Genomic DNA, 12,665 nt, shown 5'->3' on the forward strand with positions numbered 1-12,665 from the left:
CTACTTCAGACAGTTAGCACCATGTACAACTGTACAACAATAGTCACAGCTTTTAGTTACAACCTTCTGATTTGGTTTATGTTCATAAGTTTTTAAAAAGTATAAAATAATAAATCAAGTGATAAAACACGCGACTTGTGTCGGTAAAAGCCGGCCGCGGTGGCCGAGCGGTTCTAGGCGCTTCAGTCCGGAACCGCGCAACTGCTATGGTCGCAGGTTCGAATCCTGCCTCGGGCATGGATGTGTGTGATGTCCTTAGGTTAATTAGGTTTAAGTAGTTCTAAGTCTAGGGGACTGATGACCTCAGATGTTAAGTCCCATAGTGCTCAGAACCATTTGAACCATTTTTTTTTTTCGGTAAAAAATATTAACAGATGTTGTCGTCAGTGCATCATACGTGTAAGGAGGGCGCTGTAGATTTGTATGGCGAACATTGAAGCCAGCTGTGTTGTAATGGTAAACAGCAGTCGCAGTGTGAACTCAACTTCTGATATGAATAGTTCAGTTGGGTCTACGTGCATGTAAAAGTGTTTTTAACGTTTTAACTTACCTTTACTGGTATATATGACTGACTTGCACTGAAAGCTTATGCAGCACTACATTTAAGAAGGCATGCGTGTCACCGTATTGTAACTGGTCCTTTACATGTTTTTTAGCACTGAATATGGGCACGAAGTGACCGAACTCTAAATATGCAATAAACATCAATGCGACTGATTTCTGGTTGATAGAGGAGATAGGGAAGATCCAACGGAGAGCGGCGCGCTTCGTTGCAGAATCATTTAGTAATCCGGAAAGCGTTACGGAGATGATAGATAGGCGCCAGTGGAAGACCCTGCAAGAGAGACGCTCAGTAGCTCGGTACGGGTTTTTGCTGAAGTTTGAAGAACATACCTTCACCGAGGAGTCAAGCAGTCTATTGCGCCCTCCTACGTATATCTCGCGAAGAGACCATGAGCCGGCCACAGTGGCCGAGCGGTTCTAGGCGCTCTAGTCCGGAACCAAGCTGCTGCTACGGTCGCAGGTTCGAATCCTGCCTCGGGCATGGATGTGTGTGATGTCCTTAGGTTAGTTAGGTTTAAGTAGTTCTAAGTTCTATGGGACTGATGACCACAGATGTTAAGTCCCATAGTGCTCAGAGCCATTTGAACCATTTTTTTTTTTTTGTAAGTCTAGGGGACTAATGACTTCAGATGTTGAGTCCCATAGTGCTTAGAGCCATTTTTGAAGAGACCATGAGGATAAAATCAGAGAGATTAGAGGTCACACAGAGGCATACTGACAATCTTTCTTTCCACGAATAATACGAGACTGGAATAGAAGGGAGAACCGACAGAGGTACTCAAGGTATTCTCCGCCGCACACCGTCAGGAGGCTTGGGGAGTATAGATGTAGATGTAGATGTACGCTTTGCTACTTGATTGGCAGATATGTTAACTGTTGAAGTTTTCCCGAGAGCATATGAAATAAAAAAGCTGTTGCAATGACTTGTACATACGGTGAGGTGATCTGTAGGCTTGCAAACAGCTTCTCCGGTCTCCGATCCCTGCATGGACACACGTGACCGTCTCCTACCCCCACACTAGAGTGGTGCACTTATTTCACGGACACCCTGTAAAAAGTACATCGATGACGGCGCAATGTTCTCCCAAGCGAGTGCTCTGTGAATAATTGCGGCGATTCTTGGGCCGAGCAGTCAGCGAAACCAGCGGGAGAGGCGGGGCTGGGTAATCCGGGCGGCGGTGGGTAAATGAAGCGCGAGTAACCGGAGCGCTCTCTATTAGGCGCGGGAGATGGCCGATAGCCCGGGGCCTGGCCGCCGGCAAAACAAGGGGGCGGCCGATGTTATCGCACCTCGCAATACAAGTGCAAATTTATGTTAAAGCCCCATCTGTCCGCGGCCGCCTAAACGCGCCCTATTGCTCCCAAAGCGAATCCTCCGGGGACCGACGCCAGGTTTTAATGCGCGCTCTCTCCTTCCCTCGCACACTTACTAACACTCCTTTCTGTGTCCACATGGGACTGAGTATGTCACGATGTCGCCTGTTACCACCATGTTACTCTCTCTCTCTCTCTCTCTCTCTCTCTCTCTCTCTCTCTCTCTCTCAGTTTTGCTTCGGTTCCAGGCGGAGTGTAACCGAGTGATGTAATGCAGTGGTGTGACACACGATTCGCATTCCAGCCCGGACATTCGTATTTAGGTTTTTTGTTGTTTCCCTAAATCACTAAGACAAATTTAAAGACGATTTTTTAGAGAAAATGACACGGTCGCTTATCTTCCCATACTGCCCCTATGCGAACTCGTAATCTGTCACTAATGATATCGTCGTCGACGGGACGTGAAACGCCGGCCGCGGTGGCCGTGCGGTTCTGGCGCTGCAGTCTGGAACCGCGGGACTGCTACGGTCCCAGGTTCGCATCCTGCCTCGGCCATGGGTGTGTGTGATGTCCTTAGGTTAGTTAGGTTTAAGTAGTTCTAAGTTCTAGGGGACTTATGACCTAAGATGTTGAGTCCCATAGTGCCCAGAGTCATTTGAACCATTTTTGGGACGTGAAACACTAATGTTCTTTCCTTTTCCTTCTGTCGAATGTTTCGCAAACTTTTCTCTCGAATTCCATAGTGTATCCCTGCATTTCTCATTTGCTTTGGAGTCATCGATACCTTGAAAGCTGTGTGTGTGTTTAGATAAGCATAGACTACTCTCAAAGTAATGATACTGAACCCCGACACTTTCAAGGTATTCAGAATGTACAGGTTATCCACAATTAAAGTTCCAATTTAGAAACGTTATAGAATGAGATCCACTGCTCAGAATGACGTCAAGTTTAAACAGTATATTATTGAACCAGGGAGAAACGTCATGGAACAAAAAAAAATTACAGAAAATTTTACAAATAGATGGAGATGCAAGCGTAGTCTCCTACAAACGATAGATAAATCGCAACACAACGGCCATGGTTTGAGTTGTGCATTATACAGTACGTACTATTCAATGCGCATGACTTAACAAGTTCGACATTCAACAACCGTGGCACTGTTAGTTAGGTAAGCCCATCCCCCACGGCAAGGTCATACCTCATCGGATGGGAAAAATCGGTTTTCAATCATCCTGGGGCCAAAAACCGCGTAAGAAGCAAAATGACATCGCTTTTTAATTGTCCTGGGGTCAAAAACGACATAAAAATGTCATCTGTTTCTAACTTTTGTGAGACTGGGGCAAGACACATTCAATATGCTGTCCACTGTTTCCTGCCACAAGCTGGAATCGGGAAACAGCCTGTTTCACGACAGATCGGAGTCTCTCGTGGTCACGTTCGGAAAGCGTTGTAAGATGCGTGCCTTCAGTTCAGCTACGTTCTTAAGTGAAGCACTGAACACAACATCTTTCAGGTAACCCCGGATTAAGGCCAGGTAATCTGGACGGCCAGGCTGTAGGGAAATGACTGCTGATAATTCCAGAATTTCCGAAATGCCTCTGCAGCAGCCTCTTCACTGGCTGTGTAATGTGCTGGTCACCGCCATCTTGCATACAAAGGATCCTACATCTACATCTAGGTGATTACTCTGCAATTCACAATAAAGTGCCTGGCAGAGGGTTCAATGAACCACCTTCAAGCTGTCTCTACCGTTCCACTTTCGAACGGCACGCGGGAAAAACGAGCACTTAAATTTTTCTGTGCGAGCCCTGATTTCTCCTATTTTATCGTGATGATCACTTCTCCCTGTGTAGGTGGGTGCCAACAGAATGTTTTCTCAATCGGAGGAGAAAACTGGTGATTGAAATTTCATGAGAAGATCCCGTCGCAACGAAAAACGCCTTTGTTTTAATGATTGCCACTCCAATTCACGAATCATGTCTGTGACACTATCTCCCCTATTTCGCGGTAATACAAAACGAGCTGCCCTTCTTTGTACTTTTTTACTTTTTCGATGTCATCCGTCAGTCCCACCTGACGCGGATCCCACACCGTACAGCAATACTCCACAGTAGGGCGGACAAGCGTGATGTAAGCTGTCTCTTTAGTAGATCTGTTGCACCTTCTAAGTGTTCTGCCAGTGAATCGCAGTCTTTGATTTGCTCTACCCACAATATTATCTATGTGACCGTTCCAATTTAGGTTATTTGTAATTGTAATCCCTAAGTATTTAGTTGAATTTACAGCCTTCATATTTGTCTGACTTATCGCGTAATCGAAATTTAGCTGATTTCTTTTAGTACTCATGTGAATAACTTCACACTTTTCCTTATTCAGGGTCAATTGCCACTTTTCGCACCATACAGTTATCTTATCTATATCATTTTGCAAGTCGTTTTGATCATCTGATGACTTTACAAGACGGTAAATGACAGCGTCATCTGCAAACAATCTAAGACGGCTATTCAGATTGTCTCCTATGTCGTTCATATAGATCAGGAACAACAGAGGGCCTATAACACTTCCTTGGGGAACGCCGGATATTACTTCTGTTTTACTCTATGACTTTCCGTCTATTACTACGAACTGTGACCAATCTGACAGGAAATCACGAATGCAGTCGCACAACTGAGGCGATACTCCGTAAGCACGCAGTTTGGTTAGAAGACGCTTGTGAGGAACGGTGTCGAAAGCCTTCTGGAAATCTAAAAATATGGAATCAATTTGACATCCCCTGTCGATAGCACTTATTACTTCATGAGTATAAAGAGGCAGTTGTGTTTCACAAGAACGATATTTTCTGAAACCGTGCTGACTATGTGTCAATAAATCGTTTTCTTCGAGGTACTTCATAATGTTTGAATACAGTATATGTTCCAAAACCCTACTGCAAATCAACGTTAGTGATATAGGCCTGTAATTCAGCGGATTACTCCTACTTCCCTTTTTGGGTACTGGTGTGACTTGAGCAATTTTCCAGTCTTTAAGTACGGATCTTCCTGTGAGCAAGTGGTTGTATATAATTGCTAAATATGGAGCTATTTTATCAGCATACTCTGAGAGGAACCTGACTGGTATACAATCTGGACCGGCGGCCTTGCCTTTATTAAGTGATTTAAGCTGCTTCGTTACTCCGAGGATATCTATTTCTATGTTTCTCATCTACCCACACGTCCATGCTGTTGAAGGGTTGGAATTATGTTGGTGCGCATAATACTCTCATAGCGTTTGCCACTGACAGTATAGGTAACATTTCCTCGAGAAAATACGATACAGGCTGCCGTCAACCAGCACCATACAGTCACATTTGCAGAATGAAATGCTGCCGTTGATGTGCGTACCGAGTTTCTGTTGCCCATATTCTTCAATTCTGCGTACTGACATGTCCTTGGAGATGGAAACGGGCTTCGTCTGTCCACAGAATGTTTCATGGCCATTCACTGACCGCTTCCATGTGTGGAAGAAATTCCAGACAGAACATTAATTTTGTCTTGCTGGCGCCACGCGGTGTGGCCACGTTGTTTGAGGCGCCATGTCACGGATTGCGCGGCCTCTCCCGCTAGAGGTTCTAGTCCTCCGTGGGGCTTGGGTGCGTGTGCTGTTCTTAGCATAAGTTAGTTTAAGTTGTCTGTAAGTCTAGGGACCTATGACCTCAGTAGTTTTGTCCCTTAGGAATTAACACACATTTGACATGTCTTGCTGGCAGGCCAACAGGAAGCAACTCCTGAACACAGGTGATTTTGTGTGGTTAGCAGTGCAGGATATTTCGTAGGATTTTATGCACCGTTTTCGCAGGCATGTCCAACGTTCGGTCAATTCACCATGCACTGCATGCATGTTTGCACACCACCGCTCGACACTCCTGCAGTACTGTGGCCACATCTTCGACAGACGTCGGATCAACTGCTTTCCTCCCTCTGTCACACTGCACTTCAAAAGAAAGTGTCTTTTCGAATTTTGTAATCATTTTCTCCAGACCTTTAGAAGACATCGGACCACTGCCTTCTTTATACCCTTGAGTGGCCGGAACCTCTACAGGACTGATGGCGCACAGTGACCGTTCTTGTAAGAGAGCAATGCCAGCAGCGCGCGATACTTCATGCAGACAGTCATGTTGGACGTCTCGGACGCAAACTGAGGAACAGACGTGTGCCGCGAGTCTGCTGGTGTGCGTATTCTACCGCTTGCAGCGCCGTCTATTGGTCAAATCTTTGTTAATTTTTTTGTTCGATGAAGTTTCCTCCTGCGTCAATAACATGCTGTTTAAATGGTTCAAAAATGGTTCAAATGGCTCTGAGCACTATGGGACTCAACTGCTGAGGTCATTAGTCCCCTAGAACTTAGAACTAGTTAAACCTAACTAACCTAAGGACATCACAAACATCCATGCCCGAGGCAGGATTCGAACCTGCGACCGTAGCGGTCTTGCGGTTCCAGACTGCAGCGCCTTTAACCGCACGGCCACTTCGGCCGGCTTTAAATGGTTCAAATGGCTCTAAGCACTATGGGACTTAACATCTGAGGTCACCAGTCCCCTAGACTTAAAACTACTTAAACCTAACTAACCTAAGGACATCACACACATCCATGCCCGAGGCAGGATTCAAACCTGCGACCGTAGCAGCAGCGCGGTTCCTTACTGAAGCGCGTAGAGTCGCTCGGTCACATCGGTCGGCATTTAGACAACATTTCTAGTTGTATGATGAATGGCAGGTAGTTCTTAAGGTAGAAAAATGTAAGTTTATGCAGATGAGAGGGAAAAATCGTGTAACACTTCAAATACAGCATTAGCATTGTGCTGCTTGACACATCCCCATCGATTAAATATCTAGGCGTAGCGTTGGAAAGCATTAGGAAATGGAACGATCATGTAGAAGGGAAGGCTAATGGTCGACTTCGGTTTATTGGGAGAATTTTAGGAAACTGTGGTTCATGTGTAAAAGAGACCGCACATAAAACACTAGTGCGACCGATTATTGAGTAAGTCTCGAGTGTTCGTGATTCCCCCCAGGCAGGAGTAAACGAAGACATCGAAGTAATTCAGAAGTGGGCTGCTAGATTTATTACCGGTAGATTCGATCAACACGTAAGTATCACGGAGATACTTCGGGAACTCAAATGGGAATCTCTCGATGGAAGTCGACGTTCTTTTTCGAGAAACGTCCATGAAAAAATTTAGACAACAGGCATTTGAAGCTGACTGTAGAACAACTCTACTACCGCCAACATACATTTCGCGTAAGGACCACGCAGATAAGATACTAGAAATTAGGGACTGTACGGAGACACATAGAAGTTGTGTTTCCCTGGCTGTATTTGCGAGTGGAACAGGAAAGGAAATGACTAGTAGTGGCACAAGGTACCCTCCACCACGCATCATAGGTGGCTTGCGGAGAATGTATGTAGATGTATACCTTCTGAATAGATTGGTAAAGCCGGCCGGTGTGGCCGAGCGGTTCTAGGCGCTTCAGTTTGGAACCGCGTGACCGCTACGGTCGCAGGTTCCAATCCTGTCTCGGGCATGGATGTGTGTGATGTCCTTAGGTTAGTTAGGTTTAAGTAGTTCTAAGTTCTAGGGGACTGATGACCTCAGATGTTAAGTCCCATAGTGCTCAGAGCCATTTAGATTGATAAAACGACCCACAGTTCGTTACAGAGTTACTGAATTTAGTTTATTTTTTTAAATCCCCAATTAGTTTTGCATCCCTGTTGCACTGAATGTATCAATATAACAGTGCAAATTTCGACGTATGCGTTCCATGTTTATTTGGAAATAAACTTGTTCCATTCACTGACGATCTTTGCAGTTGTCAACAGTAATCTCCGCTTTACTGTTCGGCCATATCGTACATTGATTACTACTCGGTCCTATCTTGGATTTGTTTTTCCAGTAGTACTAATTGCTTTTTAAAAGTAATATACAGCAGTATGAATAAGCTTACTGATGAAGAGCTGGCCAATATGGAGCTCGTCTATGGGTTCACTGAGTGCAGTGGAAGAACAGCACAACGACGGTATGCTGAGCTGTTCCCGCAGCGACTCTGTGATTCTGCTTTGCTGTATATGCATACGTACCATTTAACCTATACAGTTACCTATTAGGAAATCAAACTAATGCAGTGCGTTGGTGTCTGATTAAAATGTGTTACTAGTATCAGCACCCCTCGCTCAGTGACCATACTGCTTTCCAATGGACTCTAAGACTTTCCCTGAAGCTGACTGTGGAAGTGTTCACAATCTGCTGTCCGTGAAAATGTAGATTAAGCTCAAATCCAATAAGAAGAGAGGAGAAAGACAACTAAGACTCACAAACAAGGAACCTCTTCGGAAATTTAGTGAGCTTATAAGATCAAAACTCCACAACATCAGTCTTGATAAAGATGTACCAAGTAACACAAACATGGGACCAAGTGAAGGAGATCGTTTTCTCGTTACTTCCGACATCAGAATTACGACAAAGTTCTAAACATTCTTGGATATCACAGTACACACTGCAACTAATTGTAGAGAGAAGGAATCTGAAGAAAACTGGTATCTACACCACCCAGGATCATGACAGAGAAATACAACGGAATTGCAGAAAGGATAGATCACATTTCATTACCGGTATATGTGATCAGATAGAATAACATCAAAATCATAGTCAAGTACGTGAGCTCTTCAAGAAACGCCGACCGGAGTGGCCGAGCGGTTCTAGGGGCTTCAGTCTGGAAGCGCGCGACCGCTACGTCGCCGGTTCGACTCCTGCCTCGGGTATGGATGTGTGTGGTGTCCTTGGGTTAGTTAGGTTTAAGTAGTTCTAAGTTCTAAGGGACTGATGACATCAGATGTTAAGTCCCATAGTGCTTATGCCATTTTAAGCTCACAGCATCACCGGTGAATTTAACCCTCCAAAATGGGTGATAGACGATGAGAGTGGCAACGCTATCGGAGACAAGGTGGTAACTGCACTGTGAAAAGTTGTATTTTGGGTTTAACAACAGTACCGAAAGTCAAGCACATGAGCAATTTACAGCGCAACCTACAATTTTACGCAAAGAAATAGAGAACGCAATTAAACAACAGAAAAACTATAAATCCCCTGGTCTAGATAGTATACATGGTGAGATGACAAAGGAAATGGGGCACGAAGGTGTTATGTGCTACATTCAATGAGTACAAGAGTATGGGAAACTGGGGATTATATAACACGCAATCTAAATTTTGCTCTACATCTTGAACCAGCATTTGAAGCCATACATTCAGCCTTACATATTCACAAAACAAGCAGGTTCTGTTGAAAGAAGAGGAACTCGTGAAGAGAATCCAGATTCGCAACATGTGACAAATAATCGAGAAACCATGAGAGTTCTTTGTTCCCGTCTTCATCTACTTCCGTGAATACAGGAAAGTCTTTGATTGTGTTCTCTGGGAAAAGTTCTGGCAGGTTCTTGCTGAGTTCGGTCTCCCACCACTCCTAAAAGCACTAATCATAAGTCTATACAATAATCCCCTCGCAGCTGTGAAGACAAATGGTGGCATGTCTGACTTCTTTAGTGTACCAAAAGGTGTCATACAGGGTTGCGTGCTAACCCCGCAACTGTACAACATCCATGCGGAACATGTCATTACGAATGCTCTTGATGGTTGGACCAAAAGCTTCTCCGTTGGTGACAGAACTACTAACAACCTCTATTTGCTGATGACACCGTGTCATTAGCCAGCAGCGAGGATGAATTTTCTGAGCTACAAACAAAAGTGAAAGACATTTGTCTGACATATGTCTTGGGCCTCAATCTCAGTAAGTCCAAACCCATTATAACTGATCGCGGAGCACAGGTTCAACTCACAGGTAGATTAAAGGAACTGGAAGTCGCGTATTCTTCCATCTGTCTCGGGTCAAGCATATGCGACACGGGAAGCTGTGAAGATAAGATGAGGAGACGGATCTCGTTAGGACGATTGGATATGAAGAAGGTCATCAAGATCTGGCAGGACAGAGCAATAACAAACACCACAAAGGCCCAGATTGCTGAAACACTCATGTTTTCCGTATTCTTTTATGGTTGCGAAACATTGTCACTTAAGGCCAGAGACCAGCAGAGGTTTGGTGCAGGCGCATGATGCCGCGTATAATAGTCCATTTTTGAGCTACTCAGTACTTCCAGGCGTCTATCTTCTCCTTTCAGCCACAAAATACTCCAGTTCTTTGGCCATATTTTAAGAGGAGATGTAGAAAACGTGGAGCAAATAATTATGGGAGGGAAGATCGAGGACAAGAGTCCGAAGCGAATATCAGCAAGCAGGTGGGTAGATGAAATCAAGAAGATCTGTGGTCTATCTCTTCAACAGGCTTCAAGAGAAGCTGGTAACTCTCAAGGGTTGAGACGCTTGGTTTATGGGGTCACGACGCTCAGCAATGAGCACAAAGACTTATAAAGATTGATTCATACTGCATACCGTGTTCCTTGTTCCATTACCTGAGTGCGCTAGTGGAAGTGATCGCACTATTAAGATACATGGAGAGTGTCTCAGCAGCATCCATCAGTTCTTTTTCCATTTTTGAAGCATAGTACAATTCCCACTGGTGACAATTCCATCCTTATGCAGGTAGTGTGTGAACTATGCATCATGAGAACACCAAAAAACAGTAGCCATGCTTTAAACTGCAAGTAGAAACGGCGTTGCTTTCTTTGGTGCACTTTCACATTTTGCCACCGGTTACTTTGGTAATAGTTTCCTGTGTGTAATACTCATCTTGCATCTACTGTTACGTAATATGGGAAAAACTTCATAGAATTGCGTTTAAGTAAGTCTAAATTAATTGAGAGAGGACCTATTGCTGTACACATGGCTTGTGTGATATAACAGTGAATGCTGTGGACTCACGACGCAGCTGTCTGTGAAGCTTTTGTACCACTCGCACCCTTGCTTGCTCCGGCTGGGTCTGGTTTCTCATGTAGGAAGTGGGCCTACGCCGTCAGGTGATGAAGCGAGGGGCTGTCTCTCCCTTGAAAGCGGTAGCAGCCATGATTTATGATTGGCCACAAACCGGGCAGCATATCCTTCAGGTGGCTAGCTACTCCACGGTGGTAGGTATGTTACCGTTACCTGCAGCTGTTCCCTTCAGTAATGTTACAACTATTAAACATTTGTTATTATGCCTCAAAAATTCAAATGGCTCTGAGCACTATGGGACTTAACATCTATGGTCATCAGTCCCCTAGAACTTAGAACTACTTAAACGTAACTAACCTAAGGACATCACACAACACCCAGCCATCACGAGGCAGAAAAAATCCCTGACCCCGCCGGGAATCGAACCCGGGAACCCGGGCGTGGGATGCGCGAACGCTACCGCACGACCACGAGATGCGCGCATGTCTCATTGAGCCGGATATCAGCGTCCCCTCGACCACCTACGCTCTAAAAACTGTCGTTCCCGGAGGGGCAGGAAATCTCCGGATTAACTGAACACTGAAAAGGATAGGCCGTCGTGATCTGAGTAATTTTTAGATGAATCGAATACTTCTTTACACATCTGAATAAGAAACAAGTGAAGTGGAAGAAAAATATTACATTTGTTCCATGCCAGCCGGGGTGGCCGAGCGGTTCTAGGCGCTCCAGTCTGGAACCGCGCTGCCGCTACAGTCGCAGGTTCGAATCCTGCCTCGGGCATGGATGTGTGTGATGTCCTTAGGTTAGTTAGGTTTAAGTAGTTCTAAGTTCTAGGGGACTGATGACCTCAGATGTTAAGTCCCAAAGTGCTCAGAGCCATATGAACCATTTGTTCCATAACTGAAAGTGTACAACTGTGGCGGTGTCATACAGAAATAAATTACCCATTATGAAACAAAAATGCTTTTTGTACTTGTGCAATACATTTCTAAAAGACTACCCAAGCTGCTGACCATTGCCAGTTTCTTTTCCTGTTACGAAAATAATACCCAAATTAACTCTCGGAATACCAAGGGGAGGGGGCGAAGGGGTATCTGATGCCCACCTTTCGAAAATTATGTAATCTAGTCAGCGAAGGGGTACCTGATGTCTACCTTTCGAAAATTATGTAATCTAGTCACTTACTTCATATTTTGCCCGCACGGTTGGCGGTGCTGTCTAACGCACTGCTTTCCGGGTGGGATGGAGCGCCTGGTCCCGGGCACGAATCCGCCCGGCGCATTTGTGCCGAGGTCCGGTGAACCGGCCTCTCTGTGGATGGTTTTTAGGCGGTTTTCCATCTACCTTGGCGAATGCGGGCTGGTTCCCCTTATTCCGCCTCAGTTACACTAAGTCGACGATTGCTGCGCAAACAAGTTCTCCACGTACGCGTACACCACCATTACTCTAGCACGCAAACATAGGGGTTACACTCGTCAGGCGTGAGACGTTCCCTGGGGGGTCCACCGGGGGCGAACCGCACAATAACCCTGGGTTCGGTGCGGGGCGGCGGAGGGGTGAAGTGGACCACTGCGGCTGCGGCGGGGACGGAGCCTCTCCATCGTTACTAGGTCCCCGGTTAACATACAATACAATACAAACAATACTTCATATTTTAAAATTTTGAAAAACTGTTTATTGTTTCTAATGAATTCTTCTACCAGATTTCATACATGAGTTAAATTTCGATGTTAAACTTCATCCAAAAATTTAAGTCTTGGTAGTGTAAGTCACTTTCACCAATGAATACCATATTCAATATTTTCACGTTCAGGGTCTTACTTAAGTTAGCAACAGTTAAAGAATTTTGCATTTTTAATTTCTTTTTAGAC

The sequence above is a fragment of the Schistocerca americana genome, chromosome X (assembly GCF_021461395.2).
Source record: "Schistocerca americana isolate TAMUIC-IGC-003095 chromosome X, iqSchAmer2.1, whole genome shotgun sequence".
In the NCBI taxonomy this organism is placed as follows: Eukaryota; Metazoa; Arthropoda; class Insecta; order Orthoptera; family Acrididae; genus Schistocerca; species Schistocerca americana.